At 35.5% G+C, this 19,353-nt stretch overlaps 1 pseudogene; it reads right to left on the reverse strand.

Moving 5' to 3' along the window:
* Positions 1 to 3,877: 3,877 nt before the first annotated feature.
* On the reverse strand, positions 3,878 to 5,323 carry LOC141575462 (60 kDa heat shock protein, mitochondrial pseudogene; annotated as a pseudogene).
* Between the last annotated feature and the right edge of the window lie 14,030 nt (positions 5,324 to 19,353).

Consider the following 19,353-nt stretch of genomic DNA (forward strand, 5'->3'; position numbering starts at 1 on the left):
ATATAACCTTCAAAAATTGTGAATCACTATTTTGTATACCTGAAACTTATATTGTAAATTAACTATACCTCAATTAAAAATTATTTTCATCTTCTACTACCAGACTTAGACAACCTCCCCTAGACATAAGTAATCTACATATTTAACATTTCTGTTGTTCTTTATAACATGGCATGATATTACTTCATTTCAACCTAAGGTATTTTTAGTATTTCTTGTAAGGTGGGTCTGTTAGCAACAAATTTTCACAATTTTTGTTTATCTGGTCTTTATTTCACTTTCATATGGGAAGTATTCTTTTAACAGCCTTATCGATATATTATTGATACACAAGGACCTGCATATATTTAAAGTATACAATTTGATGATTTTGAAACATACATGAAACCATCACCCCAATCAACGTAACAAACATATCCACCATATCCAGAAATTAGGAAGACCTTTTTTTTTCTTTCTATAATGTGAGTACATTCTTCCACAGCCTTTTGCCTGCCATTATTTCTAATATAAAACAGCCTTCAATAGTACTGATTTCCTGTGTATGAACCATTTTTCTCTTGCTGCATTTAAAATTTTCACTTTTGGCTTTCAACAGTTTGACCATAAATTTCTAGGTGTGGATTCTTTGTATTTATCCTGTTTAGAATTTATCAAGCTTCTTGGATATGCAGACTAATGTTTTTCATAAAATTTGGGAAATTTTAATCATTTTTATCACATTATTTTTCTACTCCTTTTTTCCCAGTCCTCTCAGATGCCTGTCACACATATTTTGGTACATCTGGTATTTTCTAAAAGTTCTCTGAAGCTCTATTTATTCTTCAGTCTTTAAAAGATGTTTTTTTCCTTCACACTGGATCATTTATTGCTAGTTAAAATTGTAATGTATCAGACCACGTAGAGTTGGTCCAGGTATAAAAAAATAAGTCAACAGGATAAAATAGAGTGGAAAAATAAATTGGCACTGGATATATGACCGAAGTCACACTCCTGTTTAATGGAGAAAGGATGGACTAGTCAATAAACGGTTTCTCAAAAATTACTTAACTGGACAAAAGGGAATGTAAACTAAATTCCACATTAAAATCAGCATTAGATGGATTAAAATATTTAATACATAAGTTAAAAGTTGAAAAGCTTTAGAAGCATTCATATAAGAATAACTTTATGACCTCACTGGAGAGATGGCTTCTTAAATAAGACATCATGGGAAAATAATATATTTGATATCTTTATATAAAAATCGTCTTTGTATCAAAAAGTGTGATAGAAAGAACATGTTACAGACAGAAAACATGTTTGAGTGCATGTAACCAACAATTAATATCCAAAACATAAGAAGGTATTTTATATAATTCAATAAAAACAATAAAAGTAAAATAAAAATCAATACACTAATTATATAACATTATTTTCAATTACACTAGTAATCAGCAAAACCTCAAAATTATGCATTATCATTCTATTATTGTGATCAAAAATAAACACACCTATATAAACACACATACAAACAACAAACATCACACACAAAAAAAACCAAAAAACATTTAACAGTATCACATGCAGTCATGGATATAGAATATTAGAATCCATAATCCACTAATATTGAAATGTAAATTGTCAAAACTACTTTGAAGAACTATTTGGCAATATTTAACAAAGCTGAATATACTCATACCCTCAAATTTCCACTACCAAAGGTTTAAGATATTATAGATTATACATGAGCATAAGACATTACAATAATGTTATAGTGGGATTAAAACACAGTGGAAGGAGGAAAACTGGAAATATTGAATGTAAACAAGTCTCTTGAATAGCAAATAGAGGTGTGTTCAAAATATATTTTTTAGATTGGACTGAAATAACCTCATGCATATGTGCTGAGTGGAATGATGCACTGACATGTATGGGATTCAAACGCTGGTGGTTAGGTAGACATGAGGGTGAATGTCAATGGAAAGTTTATGGAAATAAAGTGTTTTACAGCTTATTGTGTATCTTTATGGAAATAAAGGTAATCTCTCCTCTTGGATTCTAATTTCCATCTCTGCAACCCTTCAGACAAAGAAAAAGACCTATTTCCTCAAGCAATGTCTCTATAATAAATGATCATGACAATAACATTCATATAGAGTATCTGACCCTTTATTATTTGACAAGACCTGTCCTTGCTAAGGCGTGGAGAATCAGACTGAGAGAGGCTAAGAGATTCACCGAAGATAAAGTAGCTAGGAACACAAATGTAAAATGTAAACCAATGCCGACTGACACCAGAATTCAACTTAGCCAACTTCAATAACTTAACCCTGTCAGACTGCCCATCTGACTATATACATACCAGTTCTTTAATTTGCAACTACTGCTTAAGTGTTTTCCATATTTTCTTATACACATGCTTTTTATACTGTGGATTTTTCGACCATAACAAAACTCTGAGATAGCAAGCTTCGAGATACACTTTTCCAGTTACCTGGCAATAAGCTGCTTGACAATAAGGCAATAAATCTGAGCTGAGATAGTCTTCACTATTTTACATTTCTTGATCCATCCTTGTCTAGACTTATTCTGCTTCTTTTATCTTTCTAGTTATATGAGCCAAAAGTATTTTTTCTTTAAAATAATTTGAATTCACCAAAAGAGAGCAGAATAATCCAATTCCCAACCTTCAGTCAGATTCAGTCTTTCCCTTCCTTATGTTCTCATTATAGTTTCTTCACATATAGCATTTAGTAAACTATCATTAAACTTTTCTGTATACATTTCTTATTTTCTCAAGATGGAAGGTAAAGACTATATCTTCTTTAACTCTGGAGTACTGCTTTCCCTGATACTATGCTTCTGAAATAGTTATTGTAGGAAAAATTATACTGTACTAAAATTGATTAAAAAGAATAAAGACCTGTGGCAGAAATGTGGTCCTTCAGTCAAAAGAAACTGAATTCTTCTATAATTGATAACATTGCATTTTAATTTTCCCACTGGCATAATAGGGATTAAATGGCCCTAAGGTATTAAAAGTATTAAAATGGTTAATGTAGAGTTTCACATTTTTAGTATATGTAGATTAATTGTACTGAAGATTGTGTATATGTAGCTTCATTTCTTCATGAAGTTTTCTGTCTAAATATGAGAAAAAGACTTCTATATTTCACATTAGTAATCGATATGAGCAACATATTATTTGCTAGAAACAATTACCATGCATAGAAATAATCTACCAGTTTTTTACCTACCGAAATATATTGTAACTATTTCCATGTTGTCCATAATTTTAATTATCAGGAATACTTACTTCATTTCCTAATAAAAGTCACATTTATTGTAGAAATATTTATGGTTATGCCAAAATTTAGTATGATTTTTGTCACAAATAAAACTAATTTTATCTTTTTAAATTTAAACAGTTTTTATTACAGAAAGGTTGTCACATAATTAACTATTTCTCTGCATTGTACACAATTATTTTTATTCCCCACAGTAAGACTGCTTCCTAACTTCCTATCTGATGTTGACAGGTACTAAAATTCTAGTTTTAACAGAATAGTAATAAAAATTCCTCAGTGATTTAGGTTGAAGGCAGTTCACTGGGACATGGCTCTTGCACTGTTATTGGAATGTACAAATGTCTTTTTACTCTTTTGTCTTTCACATACAAAAAACAAGATAAATTATCTGTAGGCATGGGCAGTGGCAGCAGTAAACCATTATATGTTTTCCACTGAAACTAGTAACTGATGGTTATAGTTATTTCCTTATACAATAAGCCACCTTTTCTTCCTTCATTTCCTTCAACTGACTTCTCTGAAGTTATTGGTGAGGAACGCTGCCTTGAGCTTCCTTCACAACTCAGTAACAATGGTTAAGCACTATTTCAGAAATATAACATGCTACCTCCCATACCAACTCCCATTTCATCATTCTACCCATTAGAGGGTCCTTCTCTTTAGAACTTCCTGTGACTACATCTTCCGCTATAATTAACCAGGAGGCCTCTCCAGCATCATCCAATAAATTACTTCTTACAACCTTCATTGGATCTTTGATTCCTTTATCATCAAATTCACATAATCTACAAGTGTACTGCTGTAACCAACTCCTGAGGAGCTTTGCCTAATTTTCTCAGCTATCACTGATCCTTCAATATCTGAATTCTTAGTAATGGTCATTGCAGGAATTTTGAGTGTTCTTTTAATAATTTCCATATCAATTTTTGATCTGCTTTAGCTTGAGTTATTGAGTCCAAGGCTGGAATGCACTGAAGCAGAGCACAAACACCTTCCAGAACAATGCGTTCCTCAACAGCAGCTCATGTAACACTGAGAGCACCTGTAACTCTTTTTATTCACTTCAACACCATCTGTCTCAACCAACTTTCAGCAAAATTACTCCACCTGAGTTCTGTCAGATGATAATTTCACTTTATCTTTTCACATTTACTGGTTGTAATATATAATAGCTCAATGATCTCTTAAATATGTTTTGCAGTTTGAACTTTGTCACCTTTTTCTTTCAAGAGCATGGCATCATCTTTGGTCACAATGACCTCCCCAACTTCTCCTAAGTCTAGAGGCTTAACAACTTCAAGATTTAGAGTCAATCCTTCTTTTTCAAACACGGCAATATCAGAATAATAGCTAAGATTTTAATATGCTTCTTTCTATTTAATATGCTTCTTGGTCACCAAAACCAAGAGCTTTAACTGCTATAACTTGAAGACCAACTTTTAGCCTACTCAAAACAAGTGTATCTAGACATTCTCCATCAAAATCTTTAGCAATTATGATCAAGGGCTTACTGTGAGCATAGGCAAGTTAAGAGCAGCTATAATAAACTGAAAAGAAGAAATTTTCTTTCATTCAACAAAGCATAGGCATCTTGTAATTCACATTTCTGATATTTTGATGTATCAATACAGTATAGAGAAATATAACCTCAATAAAATTCATTCCCTCAGTAATTTCTAATTCATCATTAAATGTTTTTCCATTCTTTACTGTGATGACACTCTTTCTTCTAACCTTTTTTATTGCATCAGATATGATGTAGCATTTGTCTCCATTTGCAAAACTCCCAACAACGTGAGCAATTTCTTCAAGGGTTGCCACAGGTTTAGACTACCTCCCAAGTTCACCAATTACAACATCACCAGATACCATCACACATCTCCTGATTTTCACTAGATTAGCATCTTGGTTAATCTTCTAAAAGCCTTCTTTGGCAATAAAACTTGCCAGCACAGCAGCAGTAGCATATCATTCCCATCCTCTTCATTTATGCTGTTGGCAACATCTTAAACAAGTTTAGTGCTAATATTTTTGTATTCCTTTCCCTTGTTATTCATTTAATCCTGAGGTAAACAAATTTAAATTTGAACACACTTGAATGGAATGCCTAAAGGGGTAAAATTCATCTCACATTTATGTTATAGAAACTATCATGCTCTTAGAACAGATACATTTGAACACAATTTTCTATTGAGTAAAACAGAATCAAAATTTGTAGTTGCAAATTAAGAACCCCTGAAGCCTACAAATAAAATGTGAAAGTTATATTTTGGGTATTATATCTGACTTATCAAGCAGTCAATTTTTTATCTACTCTAAGTTCTCTGAGAACTGAGTTGAAATTGACTTAATTTAAAAATAGAGCAAAGAGCCTTCTGCACATTCAAAACTTAAGACATAAACTCACTCAAATAAAATTTGTTAAATTCACTAATCAAAGAGTTCCTCAGGCTTTAACCCAGACTAATGCTTTTTAGTGACTGAGCAATATCCTTGTTCAACAGCCTTGAGAGCCTTTGCATTTTTTATCAAACAATATATTGCAACTAACAATTAATTTTGCTTCAATAAACTTTATTTCCCATGGTAGAAAAACATGTGATATGTTTTCAAACAAATGCTGTTAAGAAGTGTATTAATTTAAAAAGGCTTTGGAATGAGGGCATTGCCAAAATGGCACAGTAGGGAGACCCAGAGCTCATTTCCTTCTATGGGCACATCAATATGACAACTATTTGCAGAGTGACTGTTGATGAGAAGGACTTGAAAACTAGCAGAAAACATTTTCCACAACTAAATTTATAAATAAAGAACCACAATGAGACAAGAAGGAAGGGCAGAGAAGTGCTATAGTCAAGATTCACATCCCTGGGTAGGAGACCCACAAATGGGAGGATAATCACAACTGCAGAGGTTCTCCCCAAGAAGCATGGGGTCCAAGGCTCCCTGCTGCAGGAACCTGAACCGGGAAGATGAGCCAGCAGAACATCTGGCTTTGAAGGCCACTGGGGCTTGTGTAAAGGCTTCTACAGAAGGCTGTAGAAAACAGAAACTTCAGACTTAAAGGGCTCACGAAAACTCTCACATGCTCCAAGACCCAGCACAGAAGAAGTAATTTAAAAGGACACTGGGTCAGACCCACCTGCTGATGTTGGAGAGCCTCCCAGAGAAGTAGGATGCAAAAGAGAACCCCTGGGACACAGATACTGGTAGAAGCCATTTTGGGGAGCTTGTTCTACCAAGAGGACACTCATGCTACCAAGTGCCACTATGGAGTTAGCAGTAGGGGCTTACCAACAAACCAGCCAGTCAGCTCCAGTCCTAGGACATTTTAGGTAAAGCAGCCATTCATGTGTGGGCCTAGTCCCTACCCACGAGCAGGCTGGCATCAGGACCCCAGAACCCAACAAGCAGTGCTCCATGATGCAGCCCCATCTACCTGCAGGCTGCAGACAACTTGATGAAAGGACAGTTCCCGCTAACAGCATACTCACAGCAGTCAACTCTGTAACAGAAGGGCTCATGCAGCCCACATATGGAGCATCGCTTCAGCATAAAGCTCCTGTGACCAGACGGGAGCATGCTGGGGCCCACAGGATGTCTCCTGCATAAGGCTACTTCTCCAAGATCAAGAAACATAACTGACCTACCTAACCTGTAGAAATAAAAACAGGTATCAGGCAAATGAGGTGACTGAAGAACATTTTCACAAGGAACACAGTAAGACTCCTGAACAAGAGCTAAGTGAAGGTAGAGATAAGAAGTCTACCCGATAAGGAATTCAAGTTATTGATTATAAAGTTGCTCAGTGAGCTCAGGAGAAAAATGGATGAACACACTGAGTTTAACAAAGAGGTAGAAAATATAAAAAAGAACCAAACAGAGCTGAAAACTACAAAAACTGAAATAAAAAAATGCACTGTAACAAATCAATAGCAGACTACATGATACAGAAGAGTAGATCAGCAAACTAGAAGACAGAGTAGTGGAAGTCACCTAAGCAGACTGAATTCATATCAAGTATCTTTTCAGATCACAAGAGTATGAGACCAGAAATCAACTACAAGAAAAAAAAAACCTGCAAAAAGCACAAACATGTGGAGGCTAAACAATATGCTACAATATGCTACTAAACAACCAATGGGTCACTGAAGAAATCAAAGAGGAAATGAAAAAAAAATGCTTGGAGACAAATGAAAATAAAAACACAATGATCCACAGTCTGTGGGATGCAACAAAAGCAGTTCCGAGAGGGAAGTGTATAGACATATGAGCTTGCCTCCGGAAACAAGAAAAATTTTCAACAACCTAACTATACACCTGAAGGAACTAGAAAATGAAGAATAATCAAAACCTAAAGTTAGTAGAAGGAAAGAAATAATAAAAATCAGAACAGAAGTAAATGAAATAGAGACTAAACAGGCAGTAGTAAAGATCAATGAAAGTAAAAGATGGTTCTTTGAAAAATGAACAAAATTGATAAACATTTGGCAGACTTATCATGATGAAAAGAGAGAGAGCCCAAAGAAATAAAATCAGAAATAAAATACAAAGGATTAGATGAGATTACTACAATTATATGTCAATAAAATGAACAACCTGGCAGAAATGAGTAAGTCCCTAGAAACATAAAATCTCCCACATCTGAAATCAGAAAGAAATATGAACAGACCATTTACAAATAATGAAATTGAATCAGTAATAACAAACAAAAAAACAAACAGAAAAAACTCCCAACAAACAAAAGCCCAGGACTGAAAGGATCAGATACCTTTATAGTAAATTCTACCAAAAACACAAAGGAGAGTTAATACATAGCCTCCTAAAACCATTTCAAAAAAACTGAAGAGGAAGAAACACTTGCAAACTCATTTTACAAGGCCAGCATCACCCTAATCCCAAAACCAAACACACCACACACAGAAAAGAAAATTACAGACCAATATCACTGATTAATATAGATGCAAAATCCTCAAAAAAAATTAAGGAAGTCAAATTCAACAGTACAATAAAAGGATCATACACCATGACCAAGTAGGATTCATCCCAGGGACCCAAGGATGGCTCACTATTTGCAAATCAGTCAATGTGATACATCCCATAGACAAACTGAGGAATAAATACATTATGATCATCTCAATAGACACAGAAAAACTTTTGACAAAATTCAACATCCATTAACGATAAAAACTCAGCAAAGTGGCTATAGAGGGACTACACCTCAATACAGTAAAGGCCAAATACGGCAAGCCCACAGCTAACACCATACTCAATGATGAAAAGCTGAAAGCTTTTCCTCTAAGATCAGTAACAGGACGAGGATGCTCACTATTACTACTTTTATTCAACACAGTATTAGACATTTTAGTCACAGCAATCAGACTGGGGAAAAAAAAAGGAGACAAGGCTTCCAAAATGAAAATGAAGAAGTAAAACTGTTACCATTTGCCAATGACATGATACTATACATAAAAAAATCTAAAGATGCTGCCAAAAAGCTATTAGAACTAAAACATAAATTCAGTAAAGTTGTAGGATAAAAAATTAATATATAAAAATCTGTTGCATTTCTTTGTACTAGTAACAAATGATCAGAAAACAAAATTAAGAAAACAGTCTCTTTTGCAATTGCAGCAAAAACAATAAATCTAAGAAGATAATGCACCTGTATTCAGAAAACTATAAAACATTCATGAAAGAAATTAAAGATAACATAAATAAATGGAAAGATGTACCCTGTTCATAGATTGGAACAATTAATGTTGTTAAAATGACCATACTACCCAAGGTAGTACACAAAGTCAATGAAATTCCTATCAAAATACAATGGCATTTTTCACAGAATTAGAACAAATAATTAAAAAATTTGTATGGAAACACAAAATACCTTGAATAACCAAAAAATTCTTGAGAAAGAGAAACAAAGCTGGAGGTATTATGTTCCTTGATTCAAACCATACTATGAAGCCACAATAATCAAAGTAGCATGGAACACGAGAATTAATATATGTATGCATATGCATGAATGCGACATTGTGCTGTATACCAGAAACTGACATACTGTAACTGACTGTAATTCAATTTAAACAAACAAACAAACAAACAAAATAACACTATGGTGTTGGCATACAAACAGACACATATCAAGGGAACAGAACAGAGAGCCCAGAAATAAATCCACAAGCATACGGTCAATTAATCTACAACACAGGAGACAAGGATATACCCTAGGGAAAAGAGATGACTTTAATAAATGGAGTTGGGAAAACTGGATAGTTACATACAAAAGAATCAAACTGGACTAGTTTCTCATATACATACAAAAATATACTTAAAATGGATTGAAGAGTTAAATGCAAGACCTGAGACCATAAAAAAATGTTCTAGAAGAATCATAGGTAGTAAGCTCTTTGACAGGGGTCTTAGCAACATTTTTTTAAATCTGTTTCCTCAGGCAAGAGAAACAAAAGCAAAAATCAAAAATGAGAATACATCAAACTAAAAATCTTCTGCATACAGAAAATACTATCAACAAAATGAAAAGGCTACTGGCTGAATGGGACAAGATATCTGCAAATAATGCATCACATCTGATAAGGAGTAAATATCCAAAATACCCAAAGAACTCATAAAATATCAAAAAAAAAAAACCCAAAAAATTAAAAAAGGGACAGAGGACATTTTTCCAAAGAAGACATACAGGTGACCAACAGGAAGGTGAAAAAGAGGCTCAACATCACAACCAGCAGGGAAATGCAAACCTAAACAACAATGAGCTACCACCTCTGATGTGCCAGAATGGCTATTAGCAAAAAGAGAACAAGAAGCCTGGGCATGGTTGTAGAGAAAAGGGAATGTAAACACGTGCAGTCACTATGGAAAACAGATGCCTTAAGAAATTAAAAATACAACTATCATATGATCCAACCATTCCATTTGAGTATTTGAAGAAAACAAAAACATTAATTAGAAAAGATACATACATCCCTATTTTGTTGCAGCATTATTTACAAAAGCAAGATGTGAAAGCAATCCAACTACCCATCAACAGATAAATGGATAAAGAAGATGTGGTATATATCTACAATGAAATATGAGACATAAAAAGGAATGAAATCTTGACAACTGTGACAACATGGAAGGACCTAGAGGGTATTATACTAAGTGAAATAATTCAGACAGAGAAAGACAAATTCCATATGATTTCATTTATATGCGGAATCTGAAAAATAAAACAGAGGAACATATGTAACAGAAACACTCATAGATATTCACAGAGCTGGTGTTTGCCAGAGGTGAGGGTGGATGAGAGGATGAGCAAAATGGTGAGGGGGATTAAGAGGTACAAACTTCCAGTTACAAAAAAATGAGTCACAGGGATGCAGGGTACAGCATGGGGAATATGGTCAATAATACTTTAATATATTTGTACAGTGACAAATGGTAACTGGAGTTATCATAGTGATCATTTAGTAATGTGTAGAAATATCAAATCACTATGTGGTGCACCTGGAACTAACACAGTATTGCAGATCAATTATAGTTCAATTAAAAAATTAAAATAGTTTTATCTGCCCTATGCTATAGTAAAATCTATTTTCCTAATTAAGCATTGTGTAAATGTTTTGTGTTTTTCCAATAACTATCTAATGACATTAAAGTTTGTTTCCTAGAGCCCAAAGTGTCAAAATTTTACATGTGTATTTAAGTGTGTGTTTATGTATGTAAAGTATATGTACATATATATTTAATTACATCAAAGTACTTTTTCCATAATTTTAATTTTTGTTTTTTATTCCCAATCAAATTTAAGCATAATAGGAGGGCAGAAATTTTTGTTTTCCTTTTCTTGTTGTTCATTGCTGCCTCCCCAGTGCTTAGGTCCAACCGTTGCACATAAAATTTCAGTCAGAATATTTTTATAATGTGTAGATAAAATTTTATCCACTAATATCATCCTGTATCTGCCAACGTAGATAAGTAAATAAAAAAAATCTTGCCCCTCTACAATATGAAATTGATTTTTGCTGTAGGATGTCAAAAGTTAGTTAAAGTCTATGTACAGCCCTTCATTTAATGAGCCAGGAGAACCCTCAGCTTTTGCAGCAAACTAGTCAGCAATAGGAGAAATTCATCCAGATGTTGAAATAAGCCCCCTGGAGCTGGTGGATATCTGGGATGTGGAGCATGAAATGGGTCCATAAGTGCGGAGGCCGGGAAGATGAACTCCATCCAAGTGACAATGTAGGAGAAAGAAGTTATAGGCAAGTTGAAAGCCCTGGGCTTCCCAGAGAACCTGGTGTTCCAGAACTACTTTGCTTGTGGAAAAACAAAAAGCAAAAAATAAAACAAAACCAACCAACCAGAGACACTGGCTGCAACTTCCTCCTGAATCAGAACTTTGACGAGGAATGATACTGGGAGGGAGGGCAGGCCACTCACAGCCCCCATCCTAAGCTCACTCCACAAATTGGAAAACAATCAGAAGCCTTAAAATAAAACTCCCCAAATTCCCACCCTCCTAAAGTGGCCTCATTCCCACCTTGGCTTGAGAGAACCCATGTCAGACAGCTGTCTCCTATCCCCTGTCCCAGCCCAGCCTCCTGGTAGGATTGGGCCTCTGTCCCATTTTCCTACATGCAGATGGAGAGATGGGTGCTTGCTTCCCCCTCCCTCAAAGAATCCCTGAGACTTCCCCACTCCTCTTCCAAGGCGAGGGGAACCTAGAGCCCCAAACTCTCATCTTGCATTGGAGTGACCCAATCTTTCCATCTGGGGTGAGTACTCGGAGGTCCAAGCCCCCCTCCATTGTCTGGTATTGACTTTCAGCCCGCATCCCTTTGCTGGGGAGTGAAATGTCTGGTTTGTTTTGCCCGGGGAAGGGGTAAGATCAGAGCCGCTCTGAAAGTCAAGGCCACCACCTACCCCGGAATACAGCAGTGTCTCTAATAAAGGTTTCTAACTGAATAAAGTTTTAAAAGCCAAAAAATAAAAATAAAAGGCGAAGGAGCCAGCTCCCACAGAGCAGGGTGTCTGTACGCGAGCTAGGCCAGAAAGTGAGACTATTACCCTGAAGCCGCTCTTGAGAGAAAAGACTTAAGGAACAGGCAGCGATGGTCTCCTACCTTACAACTGCTAGGACGGACGTTCAGCCCCGGACATTCGGCCCCGAGGATGTTTCCCAGAGCACCTCCGGGTTGCCGCAGGCATGCACCTCTGCTGACTAGGGACGGCGGCCTCTGGAAGCCTCTGGAAGCCTCTGTTCCTGCCTCGGGCACTTCCGGCTCCCAAAAGGCGCGAGATTTGCAACCTGCACATGCGCAGTCCACTTCTTCGCCAGCCTCTGGTGCAGCCTCTCGCTCTGCGGCCTGTGTGCCGCAGCCCTTCCCTCGCACCTGACTGGGCGTCCGGTCCAGGAGCTGCTGCGCTGTGAGTCTGAATGTGGAATTGTAGAGGGGATAAGGGGAAACAGTCGTCTTGGAGGATTAGTGTTTGCAAGATAGGAGGAGATTCTGGCACCGGGGGTCGGGTGGGGGTGGGGGCACGTAGGTGTTTTCTCGCCCCAGGATTTCCTCTGATCTCTCTCGATAACCAGTGAGTTTCTTTTGGGAGGAGTGTTCGGGGTGCAGCGACTTGGGCCTGATTCTGCCATTCTCTGAGCCGCCTCTGAAGCTCAGCACGCCCCAACCGATCCTTTTCCTGCCCCTCCATCAGGACCATAGGTGGCCTATCTAAACCACAGGTATTTGAATTACATGTCTTTTGATATACTAAAAATACTGTTATCGTTTTACCTCCTATGATTTTTTTTAACATCTATTTAATGAGTCATTTCCTGTGCCCTGGGTGAAAATTCAAGCAAGTATATGACTTTGATGTCATAAGAATGTGTCATTCAGGTATCTTATTGTAGCAAGCAGCTTAATTTTCTGATGGATCCTTTTGGATCCAATACTGAATCGCACGGGCTACCCATAGTCAATGATTACACACAGCAGGTGTACTAAAAAAGGGTAATTTATGCAAGATATAGGGCTCCTCTAATGGGCAACTTTTACTCAAAGATTCTCAGTCAACCTGGAGAAAAGTTTCTTAAGAGAGGTCTGTGGTCTGAGATGCTTTCCTCTGTCTCCTTCAGGGAGACAGGCATATGGCTTGCTTCCAAGTCTGAAGGATCTCCTCTGGCTCCAAGCTCTTTTTCTTCATAGGAGATTGCCTATATATATATAAAAATAATAGTTTAATTTTTTAAATAAGAATAAATAATAATTTATATAACAATACATAATAATTATATATATAAATAAATACACATATATTTAAAATCTTGGTGTCTGCTTTTTTAAGTGCCCAGACTAACAGTGGCTTTTCTAAAAATTACAAACATAATCTCAGTTAAGAAGTTGGAATTTTGAGTACAAATTATTAAATCTAAACTCTGAATTTGTTTTAATGGCAGGTCTCTCAACTAGCTCAAGCTTGCTGTCAATAGAAACCTTTGTTGGAATGAGGGCTAATGGGTTGATTTTTGTCTCTTTGTATTGTGCTTCTCCTCTTCCTCCCTCCTTCTCCCAGTCTCTAATCTCATTAGCCAGTTTCTCTCCAGGAGACTTGGGAAAGAAGTAGAAGAGAATAGGAAAGGATTTCCCACTGGAAGCTAGCTTCTCACTCTGAGACAGAGGCATAAAGCTAACTTTGGGAAGAAGTCTTTCTTGGGCCATTTAAAGAGTCCCTTTTAGGCCCTTTTGTTCTATAATTTCTATGATCTAGGTAGATAAAATTTACCACAGCCTTTAGAAATTCTGGGTCACCCCAGTTCTTTTCTGCTAGAATTCCTCCATTATCTGATAGATTATACATCGTGATTATATGATTTATAAGAAATATGTATTTGGTCTTTATCTCTATTTGTGGCACAGAGCTCCTTAAAACCATAAGAATTTCCTAATAAGAGTAATAAAAGTGTCTTGATATTCATAACAAATCCCTTTCAACAACTCCTGAGTTTATGTTAATGGGGTGACTTTTGGAAAGCACCTAAGGATGCGAAGGGGCATCCTAAGGAAGGGGGCTGGTTGCTAGGGGAGCCAACCATATAATTAGGGGTTGGAATTTTCAGTCCACCCCCTGCGCTCTGAGGAGGAGAGACGGGCTGCAGATTTAACCAGTCACTAGGAGTCAATGATTTAATCAAGTATGCCTATGTAATAAAGTCCCCATAAGTACCCAAAATGTTAGGGTTCAGAGAGCTTCTGGATTGGTGACCATGTGGGGATGCTGGGAAAATGGTGCTCCCAGAGATCATGGAAGCTCTGTGCTCTTTCCCACATACCTTATCCTATGCATGTCTTGCATCTGGCTGTTCCTGAGTTATACCTTTTTTTTTTTAATTATTTTTATTGAAGTATAGTCAGTTTAGAATATTGTGTCAGTTTTTGGTGTACAGCACAATACTTCTGTCACATAGGAACATATATTCATTTTCATATTCTTAACCAAAGTTACTACAAAATATTGAATATAGTACCCTGTGCTATACAGTATAAACTTATTGTTTACCAATTTTATGTATATTAGTTAGTATCTGCAAATCAAACTCCCAGTTTATCCCTCCCCACCCCTTTCCCCCTGGTGACTGTAGTTTGTTTTCTGTGTCTATGAGTCTGTTTCTGTTTTGTAGATAAATTTGGTTTTTTTATTTTTTTAATCCCAACAGCAGTTTCCCAATTTGCTGAAGAGACTGTCTTTACTCCATTCTATGTTCTTGCCTCCTTTGTCAAAGACTAATTGACCAAAAGTTTGTGGGTTTATTTCTGGGCTCTCTGTTCTGTTCTGTTGATCCATATGTCTGTTTTTGTACCAATACAATGGTGGCTTGATTACTGTAGCTCAAGTATTGTCTGAAGTCTGGGAGGGTTATTCCTCCAGCTTCATTCTTTTTCTTCAGTAATGCTTTGGCAGTTCTGGGTCTTTTGTGATTCCATATAAATTTGGGATTATTTGTTCTAGTTCTGTGAAAAATGTCCTGGGTGATTTTATAGGGATTGATTGCTATAGGTTGCTTTCAGTATTATGGCCATTTTAGCAATATTAATTCTTCTAATCCAAGAACATGGAATATCTTTCCATTTCCTTAGTCAGTGTCTTATAGTTCTCTGCATATAGGTCTTTCACTTCCTTGGTCAGATTTATTCCTAAGTATTTTATCCTTTTGGATGCAATTCTTAAAAGGGATTGTTTCTTTATATTCCTTTTCTGATATTTCATTGTTAGTGTAAAGAAATATCACTGATTTTTGTATGTTAATCTTGTATACTGCTACCTTGCTGAATTATCTCTAGTAGTTTTTGTGTGAATTCTTTGGAGTTTACTATATATAACAGTATATCATCTGCATATAGACAGTTTTACCTCTTCTCTTCCAATTTGGATCCCTTTTATTTCTTCTCTTTGTCTAATAGCTATGTCTAGGACTTCCAATACTGTATTGAATAGAAGTGGTGAGAGTGGACATCCTTGTTTTGTTCCAGATTTTAGGGGGGAAGCTTTCAGCTTTTCACCATTGAGTACTATGCTGGCTGTAGATTTGTCATAAATAGCTTTTATTATGTCACGATATATTCCCTCTATACCCACTTCAGTAAAAGTTTTTATCATAAATGGGTGTTCAATTTTATCAAATGCTTTTTCTGCATCTATTGAGATAATCATGTGATTTTTTTTTGTCCTTTCTCTTGTTATATCCTTTTATAATAAACTGGTAATCCAGTAAGTAAAATGTTTCTCTGAGTTCTGTGAGTTGTTTTGCAAATGAATCCAACCTGAAGAAGGGGTGATGGGAAACTCCAACCTATACACACACAGTTTCTTTCTCTCCTGTGTGGCTGAATCTGGTTTATAGGAAATCCTGACATAAGCCTCATGTTTATGAATACTGGAAATGCAAGCCTGCCTCATGCAGCTGTTTCTGTCAGGCTGCCACAGTGCACTTAACCTTGTGCTAGCCTGAGACAGGGCCAAGTTCTCTTTGTCTTCCCCTACAGAGGGCTCCCAGGACATCATTTCACCACCCTTCTGGGGATGGGCAGACTTCACCTCTCAGCAGTGCACACAGACTGCGAGAGCTCATATCCAAGAGTTCTCATCAATAAGTCTCTCCCCCAAATCTGCTTATTTTCTAGCTACATCACACTTAAGGGTCTAACAGCTGTGAAAATAATTCTTAAATAATTACTTTGAAAATTTCCAAGAGATGATTTTCCCCCTTCACCTTCAAATGTAACATTTATTATATTTGTAGTTCTTCATATACATTCACAATAAACACGTAATTATATTAACTGTAAATGATTAAAGGGCAGCTGGGGATAGAGAATAAGCAGATTAGAGAGCTGGTGTTAGGAGTTTCTTAGTTCTCTCATGTTCACAGAAAATTGCTGAAATTACTTAGGAGTATTTTGCTAGGTAACTAGGCTTTAGAAATAAAATCCAGGGTGACAGGTAAATACCTAAGCCAAAAAGAGTTTTTTAAGTGTAATTGGATTATTACATTCCCTTTGTAATGAATGTTTTACCCATGGTAGTTAATCATAATTAAAATTACATGTGATAATTTGGAAGCTTTATAAGCAGAGTACTTTGGGGTTGTGTCCCCATAGAGATTGGGTATTAATCAAGAGAAAAGACAAAGTGAGGGGAAAATAAGACTTAAGTTGGTTTAAAGGAAAGGGTAGTTAAATAAGATGGTGAGAATGATTGCAGATTGTTAATCATAACATCAAATTCCCATGTCTCAAGGAATAATACTTTTGTTTTTGAATAAAACTGATAATTTCAAGATTTTTAATTCTCTTTCCATGTGATGCTATCATGTAAGACTTGTAAATCTTATGATATATGGGTATATATTACCATGAGGAATTCTGAAATATAACACTTTTATCACTTCTCTAAGCAGTTGTTTTATATTAGAGAAAAATTAAGATGTGCAATGTTTTCCAAGTTACATTTGTATGTAAAAGTTGTACTATGCACATGTGTGGAAACCTTCAAGTTATTTCCTAAAAATTGTATGTAATTTTAAAGGTCTATTGTCTAGCAGCACTATATGCAGAATGCATAGATGTGTGGTTAGTAAACTCAATGCAAGATTGTTCTTTAAAACATTTTCAATTTTTTGTTATTGAACTTGAGACTAGACAAGTATCTTTCCAGTTTGCAGATCCATCATGCTACTGAACCTGATCTTTTCATCTTCTGAAGTTAAATTCAGATTTTGATAGTTCTTATATTCAGCTGGAGCAGATTATTGGCTTGACTTAGTAATGTTAACTCTTAATCTACAAGAATTTTCTTTCTAAAATATGCATCTTTTACATTAATTAATTGTACTAAAAGGAACTTTTGTCTAATCAGTAAAAGGAATTGTCTAATACATCACTAATTATAACAAAGTGTGATAAATACTATGATAAGGATAGGCCCCAACTCTCGGTGAAGCACTTGGGAGGGGGGCTGCAACTCCCTTATTGTTAGATGTGAATGACATCTATGAGAAAGAGTACATGATAGTAGGTACTTACCAACTGGAGGACAATTTCCCCTCACATACATTACCTGTAAATAACAATCAAATTTTGTTGCATAGGTACATATGTTGATTTATGAGCTTACTTAGGGATTTATGCCCTTAAGTAAATACATAAAAAGTTATTTGAGCCATCATGTACCTTCAGTAGAGTGAAAATGGTGTGATATGGTTTTCAAAGCCCCATTAATAGAAAGAAAGTAAAATTGAATTATTGATTTAAATATAAATATGTTTATCTTGAATGCTAGCAAGTAATATATAAAAAACTAAAAAAGAAGGACAGTAAAGGAAATATAACTTTAAAACACACACACATTAAGAGGCACTATTAAATAGTGTGTAAGTATTTAGGCTCTGGAGACATAGTCTGTGGTTTTCAGTCCTGTCCCTGTAACTTACTAGCTTTGTGGCTTTAGAAAATTATTTTATATTTTGGTCTTTCTGGTCATTTTTCTGTGAAATGGAGAAGATATTAGGCTAAATCACATGAAGTTGTCATACTTGGCTATTTTATTTTACAGCTTTATTGAGGTATAATTGATTTACAATAAACTACACAATTTAAACTGTGCAGCTTGATGAATTTTCATAAATACATATATACCTAAGAAACCATTGCCAAAATCAATATGTAAGCATAGTAGTCACTCCAAAGAGTTTTCTTGTGTCCCTTTTAAATCCACGTCTCCCTACCTTTTATCTTCAGGAAAACACTGAATTGCTCTCTGTCTCTGTGGATAGTTTCTTTTTTCCAGATTTTTGTTTTTTTAAGTGAATGGAATCATTGCAATATATATCTTTTTGGTCTGACTTCTTTCATTCAGCATAATTATTCTGACTCATCCTTGTGTTTGGAGATATCAAAGGTAATTGCTGGCTAGTGTTTTATTGTATGGATATTCCACAGTTTGTTTACTCATTCAACTGTTAGTGGACAATTTGTTGTTTTCTGTTTTAGGCCATTGTATGTATTTAGATATTTTATATGATATATATGTTGGCTATAAATATTTGCATACAGGAAATGATAGAGAAAAAGAATAAGACAAATAAATGACCAATACATTTAGGAAAGAAAAAGATACAAGTCCTCAATATCAGAAATGACAGGTGAGATTAATGCAGATCCTACATACACAATGAGAATAAAAAGAGAATATTATTAACAGCCATCTAGGAAATCTGATTAATTAAATAAACTGGAAAAATACCTTGAAAGACAAAAATTACCAAAGTTCTCTCAAGAAAAAAATAGATATACTGAATAGTCCTATATCTATTAAAGAAATTGGTTTCATGGGGGGAGAAAAAACTTTCCATAGAAAGAATTCTACCCCTGGATTACTTCATGGATGATTATACCAAATGTTGAAGAAATAATTAATACCAATTCTACACAAATACTTCTAGAAAATTGAAAAGGAAAGAATACTACAAAATGTATTTTATAAGACCAGTGTTATGCTGATAACT

This window comes from Camelus bactrianus, chromosome 28, assembly GCF_048773025.1.
Source record: "Camelus bactrianus isolate YW-2024 breed Bactrian camel chromosome 28, ASM4877302v1, whole genome shotgun sequence".
In the NCBI taxonomy this organism is placed as follows: domain Eukaryota; kingdom Metazoa; phylum Chordata; class Mammalia; order Artiodactyla; family Camelidae; genus Camelus; species Camelus bactrianus.